At 41.9% G+C, this 17,488-nt stretch overlaps 1 protein-coding gene across 6 annotated transcripts in view; it reads right to left on the bottom strand.

Annotated features, from left to right (window-relative positions):
- SP6 (Sp6 transcription factor) overlaps nucleotides 1-17,488 on the bottom strand; it is a 123,858-nt gene that overhangs the window by 26,473 nt on the left and 79,897 nt on the right. The window contains exon 1 of one of the 6 annotated variants that reach the window (XM_053266570.1): nucleotides 13,329-14,192. The exons of the other annotated variants lie outside the window; for them this stretch is intronic. The gene's annotated coding sequence lies outside the window, so the exon portion shown is untranslated. Of the gene's footprint in view, nucleotides 1-13,328; nucleotides 14,193-17,488 lie in introns of those variants that run through there. 6 annotated transcript variants of the gene reach the window in all.

The following is a 17,488-nucleotide window of genomic DNA, read 5'->3' as shown; positions in this document are numbered from 1 at the left end:
AGGGATCCATCTTATTTATTTATTATTTCTCTGTGTAAACCACCCTGAGCCATTTTTGGAAGGGCGGTATAGAAATCAAATGAATAAATAAATAAATAAAAAGCTGAGTGGGGACTAAAATCAGGTCCTAAACAATGGCTATGGAGAAGCTTACTGGTAGCCAAGAGATTAATACTGTGGTGATGGAAATCTCCCACTCCTCCTAGGAGTGATGAATGGGTGCATGACTGGCTCGAGTTAGTGGCACATGAAAAATGAGCCCTCATAAAAGTAAATAAACTGGATAAATGGTCAGAAATATGGGATAACTTTACTGAACTATTCTTAGAATAATTAAAACACACAAACAAAAAACCCCAAACACCCCTTCTGATGGACCTACATCTATTGGAGCAATATTGTATATCTCCTTCTCTTCTTCTCTCCCTCCCCTGCTGCTCCCCTCCTTCTTCTCTCTCTTCCCCCCCATCTCTCCTTTCTTTCCCCACCTCCGCGCAGCCAGCGCAGCGCGCAAAGGCTGGCTAGGGGAGGGAAGGTCAGGCTTGGGCTTGAGGAGGGTGGGGGGAAACGGGGAAAGATGTACGTAAAATACAAAATGTCAAAAACCATTAAATTAAAAACAAAACAAAACCCCAATCTCTTAACTGATGGTGTTACTTAACCACAAATTAATAAGTACTTCACTGTACAGTAAGTACAGTCCTTCCAACAAAGTACTGCAACTGCTTTTGCTCACATTTATGCCTTGTTGTTACCCTCACCTTTCTCATTTCTCGCCACTGTCAGACTGCACTTGCTACTGCTGTAGTATTAAACAAAAAGTTCTTTTTATAAAATTAGTGTATTTTGCAATCGGTGAAACTGACTAAAGTTTGAATGATGAATTAAGATTTATCTTTCTCAATTAAATTAGGGTTGACAACAAGCAAACAGATTTTTTATAAACCATCTTATGATGAGTGGTTGCTTATTAAACAGGTACAGTATCACACTTAAAAGATATAGCATTCCCTTCATTCAAGATCTTAAAACAAAAAATGCTGAAGATCTTGTAACATACAATTTTCTTATATTAATTAAGCTCTTAAAAGCCTTACACTAATCAGTTATTTTAACAATGTTTACAAACCTAATTGAATTATGTCCCTATGCATCCCCAGCAAAGCATCCCTCCAGTGGCTGTTGCTGGTGGCTGTCTTATTTTCAGATTCTGAGCCCTTTGGGGACAGGGAGCCATTTTATTTCATTTATTTAGTAATATCTATGTAAACCACTTTGGGAACTTTTTGTTGAAAAGCGGTATATAAATATTAGTCATATTCCTAATAATGTGTTTGAATGAAACACTTTGAACTGCAGCTGTAGGAATTCTTAACAGTCTCTAACTGAAAGCTAAAACCACCTGTAGATACTTTGTGGAAGAATATATAAGATATACTTCAGCAAAATATAAGATAAAGCTTCTATACTTTCACAAGAGCAATTAAAAGTAGAAAATATTGCCAATGAGGAAGAATGAAAAACTTGAGATTCCGGTTTGAAGCACTCCCTCTTAATATAGCCCATGGATTATTATATGAATCTGCCTGGGCCTTAAGTTCTTTTTATAAGCCGTGTTCTCTGACCCACCATTATCCATGACTCATATGGCAGGAACCAGAGATAGGGCTTTTCAGTGGTATTGCTGTGCCTGTGAAACACCTTTCTTGGGGGATCCAACAGACTATGTCCCTGGCTATGATTAAATGAAAGCTGGAGGGAGAGAGAGAGAGTGTCTATCTAGCTACCTACCTACACACACACACACACACACACACACACACACACACACACACACACACAAATATTAGTAGCTAAATTATAATGTTATAATGTTAAATTATAAAATTATAATGTGTGTGTGCTACACCCTTTTATGTTTTAATTGCTGTTTGCTTTTAACATTTGTTAAAAATGTTAACAAATAACCCATTCATGAGAATGTTTTCTATTACTGGCTTTCGAATATGGCACTCAAAATCCAGGATAGAAATACATTAAATTTATATATATATATATAAAAATAAGAGACGCTTCTGTCCTCATTCTTGCCTCTTGCATGTCTTCCTACCAGAAAACAGAAGGCTCTTTTTGGCTGGTTTTTCTACAACCAACGTATTTGGTATTCTGCAGCCAACATTTTAGAAATCAATGACAGCTGATGGCCCTTTAATATTAACAGAGTCATGTATTTGGGGAATGCTTGAAGATGAGGGCCAAGATTCACTGTTTTGGCTGCATCCTCTAGCATGCAGCCTTTAGGCCCAATAGACCGTTCTCCATCTCAAAAGTGAGGAAGAACTAACAATGGGAGACGAGGGCAGCAGTGCATAAAGGTACACAACTACTCTTTAGTTAGTTGATTCTACAGTACATAGTGTGTGCATGTGTGTGAATATGTGGTTCACCAGAAAAGATCTTGGGTGGTACAGAATTAGCAGAGATGGTTTTACTATGAGATAAGGTTATGTGGTTGGCTCAGTGATGTGGATGGGGCTCGTTCCTGGGTCCGCTTAGCCAATCAGTCAGACACAAGGATTGGGAATTATTAATTGAGGTTTATTGCTTCTGCAGTCAGCAATAGGTAATCAATAGGCTCACGCTCTCAAACCGATTACAGTTTGGTTACAGGTGCATCTTACATTTATACAGACAATCTAATGATGCTGACACCCTAGACACAGTATACGTGGCAATAAAATGGTGGTCTAAGTATCTAGTACGCATGCGAATGATTAATTGTTCATCGGGTGATTACTCCTTATTTGGTTATATCCTGTTTTCTGACAGTGGGAACCTTAGCTGTCTTAGCAAGTTTCATAGATACATTTTAGCTGGAGAGAGATAATGATGCCAATCATGAGAGGCCGTGATGTCCCTTGAGCTGGGCTGGGATTATAAATTAGAATGAGGAATTCTGGGCAAACATGGAGTTTCTTTGGTTTTCTAAACACATCATCAGGATGTGAATTTTGGGTGACATTCTGAGTGGCAGAAGGCGAAGAAGATGGGTCTGACTTAAGGAACACATTCCAACAGGAAGTTTTCCACTTCCAGATCTGCTAAAATGAATGGGAGCTGCTCAAATAACATCCTGGTGGACTGTACCCCATGTTAACTTTTAAAAATGATTAGCATTTTTAGTATCTTACAATGGATAACTTATTAAATATATATAAAAGGTAGAGCAAAATAATGTGTGAAATGAAAAAGAAATCCAGTTAAGCAATGCTTAGGAGAAAGTTAACAAAAATCAAACGAACTGTCGAGGAGAAATCTCATACTTCATATGCACAAATGCAAGATAATCTAAACATTAATAAACAAGAAATATGTTTCATTTTACAGACATTCTAGAAGAATATTTAGCTCAGTGAAGAAAAAGAGTCCTCATGGGTACGTAAAAATATGTCCACCTTTATTTACTGTGGCTGCCCTGAGTTAATATTTTCCTACACCATGAAATGAGAGAAGGACATTGTTTTTGAGTTCAGTTTTCTAGTTAGAGAAAACTTGGCAGTCATCAAAAGAAAAAGAAAAATGTACCATCTCAGCTGCTGTTTAGAATCAAATATCTGGCCCACATTTTTTAGTGAACGAAGGAGGGGCTGCCGTTTGTATTTTGCACATGGGGCACCAAATGTTTTAGGTCAGTCGTGGAAATTAGAGTTGGGTTTCTGTGTACACTTACTTGGGAGTAAGCCCGACTTAACCCAATGGGACTTACTTCTAAATAAATTACAGTGCACAGTTCTTTGTTGAAAATTAATCTTATGGGCAAAGGGGACGTTACAGCATCCAGAGTGCATTTTCATGACTATGCAGTATTGATTAGATCACCCAACCAGTTTTGATTGGCGAGATATTTATTGCATTTCATTTATAACCTGCCTTTCTTCCATCATGAAAACCAAGGTGTGTAATAGGGGCTTTAGGCGGTTTCCTGTCCAAGGCACTGACTAGTCCTAGCTTTTTGTAGCTTTTGCAAAATTGCTGTGTCATGCACATTCAGATCATTTCCCGTCTATGGGTCTGAGTGCGCACAGTTTCACATTCTGCCCCTCCCCTCTGCTACTGCAGAGCAAACTAGCCACATGACAGTTTCAGCATGTACTCAGATCACTTACGAATACTCTTTGGAGCCTTCAAAGACAGGGTCTGGTCACCCTTCAACAAAGGGGACAATGTACTTGTGTCCTGTGAGGACACCTGCAAGCCCTTCTTGCACTGGCATGCTAAGAAGTTCCACCCACCCACTGTCCACACTTGCATTGTTTGTCTAAACACTGTGAAGGTGGACAGATTCTTTCTGTGACTGGAAAGGTGAGGAGGCCCATCAGGTGGGGCATGTGGAGCTTCCGAGTACATCAGAATGGGAGTGCAGATTACAGGCATGCTCCCAGGACGTGGTACATGAGTATAGCATCCCCTTTAAAAAAAACACAACAAACTTTTAAGAGGATTATTATATGGCCATATTTTACGGAGTTAGGTGGCGCAAATCCCTTCACCATGCGGCCACGGGAGGAAAATCATGGACTCCATGTGCTTCCTTCACCTCTAACCATAATCATCAATAGGACTGTCTCTTTCCACAGGAACCAGCCCATAGGTTGAGGTCAGCAGGGAAGGCTGTTTTTGCATGTCCCCTTTACCTTGTGAGGCAATTTCTAGATTGTGAGTCCTTTGGGGACAGGGATCCATCTTATTTATTTGTTACTTCTCTATGTAACCTGCTTTGGAAACATTTATTGAAAAGTTGTATATAAATATTTGTTGTCGTTGTTGTTATTGTGAGGTGCAGAAGGCGGGAGCACATGATCAGGTCTACTCTGTAGCAGTGCCTTGTGGAATTCTTTATCCAGGGAGCATTAGCTCTCCCCTTTTCTTAGTTAATTCAGGCAGACTGTGAAGACTGCTTTGTTTCCATGCACTTTATATGGCAGCTGAGTAAAGTTTTGCATATTTGCTGCCTCCGGTTTTTTTTGTGTTTTCGTGCTGCTGCTGCTGCTGCTGCAAGGGATTTTGTGTTGATTTATTGCTTTATCATGATTTCGTAAGCCACTGTGAGCCTTGGTGGTGCAGGATGAGGGATAAACATGATTTGATGAATCAACAAAAAAAGAATAATTCTCATCCTCAACTGAAATAAAGCTGTATGTTTAGCTGGGTTTGTATCTCTTGTTTGCTCTTTCCTCTCTCTTCCCTCTGTGGTTGCCCCACTGCTGCTGCTGCTACTACTACCACCACCACCACCAGAATGTAAACTCCTTGGGACAGGAGTCTGTCCTTTTGTTATGTTCCTCTGCATAACACAATGTACAACTGTGGTGCAATACAGGTAAAGGCCATCTAATCTGAGAGACTTTCCTGTGGTTCAGTTGACCTGTTGAGGATGTGGACTAAATGGACCTGTGCAGACTTTGGCAGGTGCTGAAGCATCTGCATTGTGGGTTTGTCATTCCCCCTGCATGACTTGCTGATCTCTACTGAGTAGTTCCTAGGTGAAATTCCTGCCAATCCATTTTAGCATGATGATCACCTCATTAGTATTAACATATCTCCTTTGTGTTCTTCTTTAGATTTGTGAGCCCATCGGGAACAGGAAATCATTTTTTCATCCCTTTTGCTAGGTAAACAGGGTTTTAAAACTATGAGTATTTGGCCTGGTTTTCCAGGGTTTTGAAATTGTTTTAAATGTTTTAATTGTTAATTGGGTTTATATTGTTTTTATAGTTTTTGATTTTAACTGTTAACTGATCTTAATTGTTTTTATTTTAATGTAAATTACTCTGAGACATTTTTGGAAGGGCAGTATAGAAATAAAATAAATAAATAAATAAATAAACTGCTTTGAGGACTGGTTTTGTTGAAAAGCAGTATATACACATTTTCAGTAATAAGTATAAAGAATAAGTATCACCATATCCAGTAAAACCTTTGAAATATGTGCTGGGCCAAAAGAAGATGGCCACCAGGTTTATATGTATCTGTCTCCAAATTTAGCCCATCAATAGCAGGGAGAAGAATACTTCTCTTTTACTGAGTGGCCACCCAGAACATGGAATATTGCATGACCAAGGTTTTTTGTTATAACCTGACAGTACAGAATGGCAATGACAACATTTATAAAAAAGCAGATTTGTCTTTATTATATATGGAATGAAACATATTCCAACGGTACTGATCATTTTTTAGTGGCTGACATGTGGCGCAGTAAAACACAGAGGGGCTGAGCCTCTGCAAGTGCCTAAAAAAAGCACCAGTGGTCTGTGCACATTGAAAATAATGTAAGTAGAATTACAAAAGTGCAATCATATTTAATTTAAATATTTATATAATTTAAATATTTGTGAAAGAGCACTCTTGCACTAGACTGTTGGCAGTTTATTTAGGCACTCACAATGGTGTGGGCACACATCACCACTGTTTGCGGATACCCCATTCTGATGTTGTCAGTGCTTTTCTTTTCAAAATATTTAAAAATGAAATTTTATTTGTTACTCTAGCCAGGATAATTAGCCTGACAAGAAAAAACTTTATTTTTAGCTGCAAGATTTTGCAAACAAAGAGGTTCTAGGAAGACATTTGGTGCACACATGTCTTCTGCCCCCCAATGGGGAAGTTATGTTCAGAATGGATATCTTTCCCTCATCAGGAGCCGGGCCGCCCAGTTTTGGCAAGAAAATTGGCCCAAGGGGAAAGAGTTAAGCCTTCTTCTCCTCACACCACTACAAGTGTGTACTGCCCCATCACTGATTACATTAAAGTAAAAAGAAGTCAGTAGACTAATCATGGATCTCCTGGTTCACATATAGTTGGCCTTAATGTACGGAATAATACTGTGCCGATGTGGTGTAATGGCTAGGAGTGTGAGCTTAGGAAATCTCACTTCAGCCATAAACTCACTAGGAGCAAAGAGGCACCTTTCAGAATGGTGATTCTCTTATGTTTAGTAGGGGGAGAGCAACTGGCCCTATCCAACCCCAGCACAACAACCCTCCAGTGGCTGTTGTTGGTGTTTACTTTCAATTTCTTTTTTAAGATAGTGAGCCCTTTGGGGACAGGGAGCCATCTTCTTTATTTATTCTTTATTTTTCTATGTAAACCACTTTGTAAACTTTGTTGAGAAGCGGTATATAAATAGTAGTAGTATTTAGGTGGCCTTAGGCAAGCAATGTATTACTCTCAGCCTCAGCCCCCATCCCATCTGAAATACCGGCCACTTAATACATCTGTTATAAGCATCTCTTGAAGACAGGTATGTGAAGCTCTTTGAACACTTTAAATGCACTGACTGGTAAAGTGTGCCAGCAAGCCAATTTCGACTCCTGGCACCCACAGAGCCCTGTGGTTTTCTTTTGGTAGAATACAGGAGGGGTTTACCATTGCCACCTCCCACACAGTCTGAGATGATGCCTTTCAGCATCTTCCTATATCGCTGCTGCCTGATATAGTACCAGCGGGGATTCAAACCGGCAACCTTCTGCTTGTTAGTCAAGCATTTCCCCGCTGCGCCATTAGGTGGTTTCCCCCCTGCTAAATGAGCAAAGAGGCACCTTAGAGGTGATTATCTTTATTTAGCAGGGGGAGAACAACTGGCCCTATCCACCCGCAGCACAGCAGAATCCCTCCAGTGACAGTTGCTGGTATCTGCCTTATGTTTCTTTTTTGGATTGTGAACCCTTTGGGAACAGGGGACCATCTTATTTATGTATTATTTGTTTTTCTATGAAAACCGCTTTGAGAACTTTGGTTGAAGAGCGGTATATAAATATGTCATCGTGGTATTCTTAACAAAGCACTTGCAAAAGGACATTGTGCTGCACAAAGTTGTTGCACTGGCTTGCATTCCAGACTAGTGTTGTACTACCACAAGAATGCATGCACTTTCACAACAGTCTGAAACGGCACATCTCATTTATTTTAAATGAAACTTTTCTGCAATTGCACACATGCCTGGGGTTTTGTTTTGGTGCAACTATGTGATCTTCTTGCACCAGCACAACTTTGATCATATGCAAGCGCTTCATCAGCCAAGATGTCAGCCACTGTATTGTTGTTGTTATTACTAAACTTAGGTTGGTATCGGAAAAATAGAACCAAAGAATGACTGTGACTGCAGCTTTTTTAATTTGCAAAGTGCTTCATCAGTTTTCTTATGTTTGTCCTCAAAATAAGCTTTTAAGACCATTATTCCCAGTTTGTAGAAGGTTCAGAAAGTGTGATTTGCCCAAAGCTACACAATGAATCGGTAGCAGGGACAGAATGCTGAGCTAGGTATCCCAGAATCGTGTCCAGCTCTGTACTTTCTTCACCTACTCATTGAGGGGGACAATCCTAAACTCATTTACTTGGAAGTTAAGACCTATTGAATTAAATAGGACTACCTCTTAGGTAAGTGTAAATAAAATTGTGAAAGTTTAGCTTCCTTAGAAGTCAACTAGTCAATGTCGACTGAAAGCAAAAGTCAGAGGATTAATTTCTAAATTTATAACAAAGACAGCAAAGAGCTTTGTGACATTTTAAAGACTAACAAACTAATTGTAGCATAAGCTTTGGTAGACTGTTACAATACATTTCATCGCTTTTCAGCACCTTTTAAGGTGCCACAAGACTCTTTGAAGTCATTCACCCAATCAACCGTATTCTACCCAGGTTTGGGTGTTGTGTGTGCTCCCAATTTTTGGTTGTGTGGAAGCCAGGTAGGAGGAAAAGCTACCCAGGTTTTTCTCCTACCTTGCTTCCACACAATCACTTCTATCCAGGTTTTTCTCCTACTTTGCTTTCCACACAACCAAAAATACATACAGCTCCCAAACCCAGGAAGAACAGAGTTTTTGATTGTATGAATGACCTCTTTGTCTAACAAGTAATGTGGCAACCTGAAAGTTATCAGAGACTCTGTGAGCCCTTTCTCACAATTGTGTGAGAAGGCTTCAGGTTTGGCAGCAGGGAAAGCAGCCGAAGCTAGCTTGCCTTCTCTGCAGATGATCTGGCTGCCGGGTTTGGGTCAGGGCGCACGGATCGCATGCCCAGATGTTCCACTACTTCCCCCGGCAGCACAGAGGTGTGGGCATTGGGACACATTGTCCCAGTCCCTGGTAATCCCATAATGCACTGCACACTGGCTGGGAAGCTGCTCCAATGTCAGCGTCGCTTGGTGCCAACATACAATCATTTAGTCCGGGTTAAGGGTGTACTTGTGGGCCTATTTGGCGGGTATGCTGCCAAGATGCTACCGGCAGCTGCATGCTGCCAATGGTTCTCACACGCAGCCAAGACCAGTCTTGGTTGCACGTGAGAACAGTGTGTGTGTGTGTGTGTGTGTGTGTGTGTGTGTGTGTGTGTGTGTGAAAGACAGACAGACAGACTCTACTTGCCAGCTGTGCTAGGGAGTCGTCATAAGAACATCCCTGCTGGATCAGGGCGAAGGCCCATCTAGTCCAGCGTCCTGTTTCACACAGTGGCCCACCAGAAAGACTAATTAACGGGGAAGCCTTCCTAACTTCCAGAAGAGGGTTTAGAAGGAGTAACTTTATATATTACTTCTTCTCAGGTAGAGATTAATCTCCTGGCTACAAAAATGGCACACAGTTTCTGGTACATGAAGGGTATCCTGAATGTGTGTTTTGCCATGGGTGTACATATTGGACATCTGACACACAAAGTATGCATCCCTACTACAAGTATCTGTTTCCAAAAACACATTTGTGCCACCCTTCACGTATTTGGAAGGGAGCTGGTGTAACATGCCAATATTGGCTGGGCAGCTGCTGAGCTCAGGGCCCTTGGAAGGGCCCACTTCAGACCCCTGAGACCCTTGTGACCAGATCCTTCATGTGGTGGTGGGTTAGAGTGACTCAATGCCCAGCCAGGTAGGAGGTGGCCCATGGAGGGCAGTTTACTGAAGGTCTCCTGAGCCCTGGAGCCATTCTTGAGCATGAGCTTAAGAGAGCAAGCAGTGAACCAGGAGGCCCTGGTTATGGTGGGAGCCAGGTGGCCTTCGGCAAGCCATTATTCCCTCAGCCTCTGCACACACAAACACATACCGTAGACACCCCCGGATCGGCAAGAAGGGAATCATACCATTGGCCTGCTCCGTGATAAAAAATAATAATTGATATAATGTGTGTAAAGCAGTTTGGACACTTGAAATGTACTAATAAAACGTTAGATGTAATTATCACTACACGTTATTACAAAATGCAGCCTTTCTCTAGCATGGAAATTCATCTTTGTGCCAGAAAAAATCAGCACGTGGTTTCCCGTGTTAAAAGCTGAAGTACAAAAAGTGGGAAGAGTATGAGTGAGAGGGCGGAGGGGGAAGGTAGGCCATTATCCAAGGTCAATCCTTATCCAATAGGCCTACTTTGGGGGTTGCTTCACATATGATATGGCAGCAACCCAGTGTTCGAGGCCGCCAGCTGAATGCAAAATAATTAGGCATTATGGCCAATCCCACTTCCCTGGCAAGTATACCTGCATACTGTATGCATTTGCAACCATACAGTGGTTGCGTTCATACTGAATGTATAAAACATTTTGCAGGCATGCTTTTAAAATCGAGCATATGGGCAACCCTCAGACTATAGCACAGCTGCCCTTGTTCAAAAACAGCCCTGCCATATGGCACAAAGAGGCAGCTGCTTCAGGGGGCAGGTTTCAGGCTCCACAGAGGGCAACAGAGTAGGACACAAACACATTTGACCAGTGGGTACAGTTCACTGGGAATTTCTCCTGTGCAAGCCCCATGTTAATGGGGGCTGTGCTAGAATATAGTAGTTAGAGTGAGCAGAAGTGGACTGTACCTAACTTCATTTGTGGGTGCTGCAGAGGCAACCAATGCTGGCAGCACTCTAACCCAGTCATCTGTCACTGAGCTGGGTTGTCCTTGTCTTAAAACACAAGAGGATACCCCTCTCACATTTCACATCTGCTCAACGCCCCCTCGTCCACAGTGTCTCCTTTATGGAGCTGGTGTTCCACAGAAAAGAATGAAGGTTTCACAAACCATTGTCTCTAATCTAGAAAATGGTGGGAGCAGGAGAAGGCTATGCACACGCTGTGCCTATGAAGAAGGGCCTGGTGCACATACTTGAGGGTCATTCCCCACATTATACAACAGCAAACCCAGGTTTGCCGCCACATGCACATTCAATAGAGAGCCACAGCCAACCCTGGCTCCCAGACATACATGCTTTCTAACACCTGTTAGTCACATTAACACTTAACACGTTTGGTCTACCCTTGCAAATCTTAGGTGTATACCAAAAGCACAATGTGTGAAGTAGCCCTGAGGTTCTTCTAGGGCAAATCACGGGTTATAAATACATTATCCTATGGTTGGATCAGTTCTCCCCGCCACTGTGACCTACCCTGTGTCCAGTAGTTCTCTCTTCAGGAACCTGTTTCTAGCAGGGTTTTCTTTCCCATGATCAGGGTGCGTGTCTGTTTTTTTAATGGGGGCATTGGACCATCCCAAGGGCAATCCAACCACCCACAGCACAGCTTCTTTTTGTCACAACAGAAGGCTGAGCATGGAGAGGAGAGCTGGTCTTGTGGTAGCAAGCATGACTTGTCCCCATAGCTAAGCAGGGTCTGCCCTGGTTGCATATGAATGGGAGACTTGATGTGTGAGCACTGCAAGATATTCCCCTCAGGGGATGAAGCCACTCTGGGAAGAGCAGAAGGTTCCAGGTTCCCTCCCTGGTTTCTCCAAGATAGAGCTGAGAGAGATTCCTGCCTGCAACCTTGGAGAAGCCGCTGCCAGTCTGTGAAGACAATACTGAGCTAGACAGACCAATGGTCTGACTCAGTATATGGCAGTTTCCTATGTTCCTATGTTCCTAACAGCCAACACATTCTGCATCTTGAGATGGATTACCTTGAAGAGGCAAGAATTTCCCATTACCTTGCATAATATAAAGAAAGTAAGATCTCTCCATCAGCCTCACATTTATAATGCCAAGGAATTAAATCAAGGCAACTGGCGCTTGTTTAAAAACAACCCCCTCCCAGCTGAAATGTAACTCAGATACTTTTTTATTAAACAGAAACAAGCCAATTTCAACATGACCTCATTCTGTCCCTTCATCTCCTATATTCTGCAAAACTTTAAAAAGGCACTTGTTAAAAACAAATGTCTGCAATTAATTTGGATTTACACCCTAACTGATCTGCTTTTTTAAATCCTGATTTTCCACAGAATAATGAGAAAATTAATTTTTAAACTTTATAATTTTCTTTTCAGGTTATTATTTTTCTTTTGTTTGTCTGAGAGAATTAGTCATGTTTTGGAAACATATCTTTCTAATGTGGAAAAACAGGATAAACACAACTTGTCCTGTTTTTCCACCTTAGAAAGATATGATTTCAAAATGAGATTAATTTCAATGTATGAGGACTGTATCTTTTGATATCCAGATCAAACACGTCACCCAGATCTTTGCAGAGTTTGAAATGTGAGAAATCTACTTTTGATTTTTTTATCAGCTCCTTGTACCATCTTCCTGTAGAATTTCCGCTGTGCTTTTCAGCGCTTGCCTGTGTATTTTGAGGTCTGAGGGGTTTATATATATATATATATATATAAATTTTTTTCTACAGTGCCTGAGTATTTTGAATGAAGGGTGCAATTGAATAATATAAATAAAATAAATTGCACGACTTTATTTATTTATTGCATTTCTATACCGCCGCATCCAACGGCTCTGGGTGGTTTACAATTAACATCTAATTTTGACATCAGACTTTTAAAAACCCCAACTGTTATTATACTGCATCAACTTTCCAAAATCTGCTTTACCCATATTCATCTATCTGTTAAGTTTAATGATTTTCTTTTTACAGTCCAATCAGAATAAAGTTTTACTTAGTGCAATGGGACTTAGGTCTTGATTTTGTATATTTTGATAGAAACAACACTAATAAAATTATAGATAAACAAAAAGATATTCCATCCACTTGAGTAATTCAAAGCAGGGCTGTAGGAAGGCATTCTTATCACAAAGTTAAGCTGACACTTGCACCATCCAATGAGACATTTAAGTACCTATCAAAATGTGTTACACTATGAAGAATGGTGTCTCCCAGTGGCTGAAAGAAGAAGAAAAGTAAACTTTTTCCATAATTTTATCCACCTGTCATCCTCAATATGTGATCATCAAATTGTTTATATATTTATGGCACCCCTGGCCCAACAGTAACTTCAGCATCTATTGGAGAAAGTCTGTCTTCCAAAAGAGAACAAAAAGAGATGGAGAGAAGAGAGACTAAAGTCTAGTTACCTAATGGGTTTAGAGTTGCTGGTGGCAGCCGCGATCCTCCAACAGGTCTTTCCACATTGGCTTGTCAGGCAAATTTTGTTGCTGTCTGCAATGCAAAATCCAGAATGCGAGGAAGTGAGGCGGTCCCAGCAAAACGAAGGCAGAGAATGTGTCAGAGGCAAGTTAGGCAGGTATATGCAAGAGCCACTCCAGGAGTGACTGGTTCAAGTACGCAGCAGAGAAGGAGCCAGGATAGATCCAAACCACACCTCTCAGCCCCACCTACTACCTGCTGACTTTAACCCTTCTAGGCATGGACAAGTGCCTCCGTGTTGCGATTCCTGCATGAAAGCAGCAACGTGCAACCATAGACATACGTAACCAATTCAATGTGGCATAAACTTTCATGTGCTCTAGAGCCTACTTTGTCAGATGCACGACCACAAGATAATGAAAGGCAGAAGGTACAAGAACCCTTTGTTTCTGCCTCCTCCACGCTTCAGTTCATTTACAGCTGCAGGATGCCTGATGGCTGCAACCGTCTTTTCTTCTCAAGCTCAGAACGGGAAAGAAACACTCATACTGGAGTTACGGGTACAACTTTTCATTCTGTGTTGTAGAAATCTAAATGAAACTAGTAGTCCTTGCTGCTTTTTTCTTTTTCTATGTAAAAAGAGAGGTATTGGGGATAAGACATAACTTGAAACCAAGCACTTTCCATATCTCTGCTCCCTAATCTCAAAACTTTGTGGGCTGCCTCCAGTTACTTAGTGGTTGCACTCTGCACACATGTTTCTCTCTTCATGGCTTGGAATCTTTTTCATTAACTAGCAGATTAGGTCGGGATGGAGGAAATCCAGTTTTAATTCAAACCTCACTAGAAAGTTCACTGGGTGGCCCATGGAAATCACAATTTCTGAGTCTAGTCTACCTTGCAGGGCTGTTGTGAGGCTGGAATGTTGCTCTGAGATGTTCACAGGAAGGGCAGGATGCAATTGTATTTAATAAATAATCGTGACACATATTCTTCTGGTGTTCAAATTTAGTTTGGGGGCTGAGCATTGGGAAACTGTGAATCAAGTGGTAACCAGCTATAGACCAGAGTTAGTCATACTGCTAGGCAAGCTGAGGCTGTCAGATCTTGTAAGGAGACTCGAACAGCATGAGTGAATGACGGAGTGATGCTGGCAGATTCACAGAATCGACAGGAGCAGAGAGACATCCAAATCCTTCTATGCACCTCAAGTCAGAATAATGCACCCCAGTACCCTTCCCCCCAAGATTAACATATACAACATCATGGACCATGGTGTGTCATAAGCAGGTGGCAAGTACCAGTAGAGCAGATTAACGCCAGGTGATCCAAACAAGTGAGCCAAGCCATACACATACATGAGGAAGGCTTAAAGCCCAGAAGGACTGCTAACCAATCTGATGCAAGTTTCCTCCCTGACTGGAAGCACAGCAATCCATCCTGCTGTGCTTGTGAACAGAGCTCATCCACTGAATCTCCTCCGAGTCCTGTGTAGCTCAAAAGCTTTCCTCCACAGCTCGAATCAGAAGTCTCTCTCTCTCTCTCTCTCTCAAATGAAACTGAGAGCTTGATAGCAAATAAAAGATCGGTTCTCTGTAGCATTTAGAAAAGGAAAGGAAACAAAATATTTTCTAGAATGAAGTCTTTTGTTGAGCACTGGAACTAGAGATGCAGTCAAAATGCTAATTCACTTTATAATCTTCGGTTATGGATGGATATTTACAAATATATGATCAATTTATATTCACAGAGGAGATATTAAGTGCCCTTCCATCCCGCCCTCTAAACACAGTGGCTGGCACACTGTGTAGCCCGTGCTACTGCAGATATTTAAAACAACACTGCGTATTGCACGATGCTACAGCCATTACTGCCATGGTCACAGCATCATGCAAACATGCTAGCACATGTTTACATATTAGCACAAGAGTGTTCTTGCACCTCAGCAACAGCGTTGTTTTAGAGATGCCCACAGCAGCGTTGGAGGGGCACAACCACCCACAGCACTCTGTGCATCACGTCAGCCACCGAGTGTAAGCTCCTCAGCCCAGAGATCGGCCATTTGCTTATGTTGCTCTGTTAAGTACCATGTACAGGGTAGCATTCAGACTAGTTAGTCATGACAAAGCACCACTGACATCAGTGAGGCAAGTTGTTCATTACTAATTTAAACTGCATTAATGTCAATGGAACATGACTAAGTCTGAAAGCTGCCCACTGATGGGACAACTGTAATTTTTCTTTACTGAAATGTTGTAAAATATATTCAAAATATAAGAAAGAGAGCAGAACACTAAAGAAGGAAGGAATCATTCCACAATTCAGGCAAATAGGTAAGCTGTCTAGATTAAAAGGATTAGAGAGCAATCAGCATTCCTAACTGACCAAAGAGAAAACCTTGAAGCAAAAAAGTAGAGTTTTTTTTAACTGACCCTCTGTTGAAGGTCACCAAAAGGTCACTCAAGAGGTCATAACATGTGAAAGGGGAGTGTTTTTTTGCTTCCCCCACCTCTACCCTTGCCATGGCTTAGCTTGCTTATTTGCATGGTCAAACTCAGTCTGTTCTCTACAACAAGAAATGGAGGGTATATGAAGTGATGCTACTTTATTGTGCCACTTGATCAGAGTGAGAATGCTGAAAATGTAAACAGTTACGTTACACACCGCTCTTCTTCAGGTGTAGGCACTCAGAATTTAAAAATTGTGTTTCATGTCAGGGTGGATGTGTTAGTGCAATAAGTCTGAGTGTTCTTTCAAAACAAAAGAAGCAAGGAGGTTTATGGATGGAGAGGAGGGTTGTGGTAACACAGCACTCACCCCTGTATTCTGCCCATGCCGTTCTGTGGTCTGTATTCTGTGTTTTGATCTGCATGAGGTCTGGTGGGTGGAAGGCCTGGCTGTGATCTTACTGTCTTTCAGTCCCTTCAATTGCACTTTGATGCATGTATATATTCTGATTTTAGACAACCCCATCTGGATTTGGGACAGATAATCATTTTGAAGTGACCGGTTAACATATTATAAATCAATGCAATCAGATTCACCACCACCACCAAGGCTGCAATTCAAGGACTTCCTCCTGAGAAAGCATGCATAGGAGGAGGCTGCACGTTTCAGACCCTTACAACGCAATCCTGTGCTGTTTTTACTTGGAATGAAGTCCCACTGTGTTCAGTTGGACTTAATCCCTGGTAAGTGTGCCTAGGATTGCAGCTTTAAAAGCATTATATATTTAATTGAAATGATGGGAACCTTTAGAAGTTATTTGAAAAATTGCCTTAATTATCACCCGTGAAGCTTTGATGCTGTTACTGTCACTCTACCCAAGTCCCTTGGCCTCTGATTGCGGGGCTCTTCCCATTGCAGAGATGGCCACACACTCCTAGCCTGGAATCAGGGGCATAGCTAGGGGAGAGGGAGTCATAAGAACAGAAGAACAGCCCTGCTGGATCAGGCCCAAGGCCCATCTAGTCCAGCATCCTGTTTCGCACAGTGGCCCACCAGATGCCACTGGAAGCCACAGGCAGGAGTTGAGGGCATGCCCTCTCTCCTGCCATTACTCCCCTGCAACTGGTACTCAGAGGCACCCTGCCCTTGAGGCTGGAGGTGGCCCACAGCCCTCCGACTAGTAGCCATTGATAGACCTCTCCTCCGTGTTCACCCCTCTCCCTGCCAGCCCCTCAGAGTGAGGGAGATAATGAAGAAAATAGAGAGCGGTGGTTGTGGGGGGCCCGGGTTCTTTGAACCCATCCGCTCAATTACAGCTACCCCCCTGCCTGGAATTGACAACATCCATGGTATGATTGTTAGATGGGATCACCTACTTCCTATAGAGCACTTCTGTACACTGAGGAAGCAAAAAGTACCTGGAGGTACATATGTGAATGTAAATCTGCCATCTTGCATGGTTCTCAAACAACTGTTAAAAAACAGACTTATAAGCCTTCAAAACTGTATTGTTTACTCAGGCACACAACAGCACAAGAGAGACTAAAATGTTCCTTTAGTGAGGGATCTGGATGCTCTGTGTTAAAGCTGAATCTAGAAATGTTATTCCCCTTCGGCTAATTATTCAGCCAATATCCTTTGCACACCACATAATTAATCCATGGAATTTACTGCCCCAAGATGTGATGATGGCCACTAG

The sequence above is a fragment of the Hemicordylus capensis genome, chromosome 6 (assembly GCF_027244095.1).
Source record: "Hemicordylus capensis ecotype Gifberg chromosome 6, rHemCap1.1.pri, whole genome shotgun sequence".
NCBI lineage: Eukaryota > Metazoa > Chordata > Lepidosauria > Squamata > Cordylidae > Hemicordylus > Hemicordylus capensis.
Note: the sequence above shows the minus strand (reverse complement) of the source record. Positions and strands in the feature narration are given on the sequence as shown.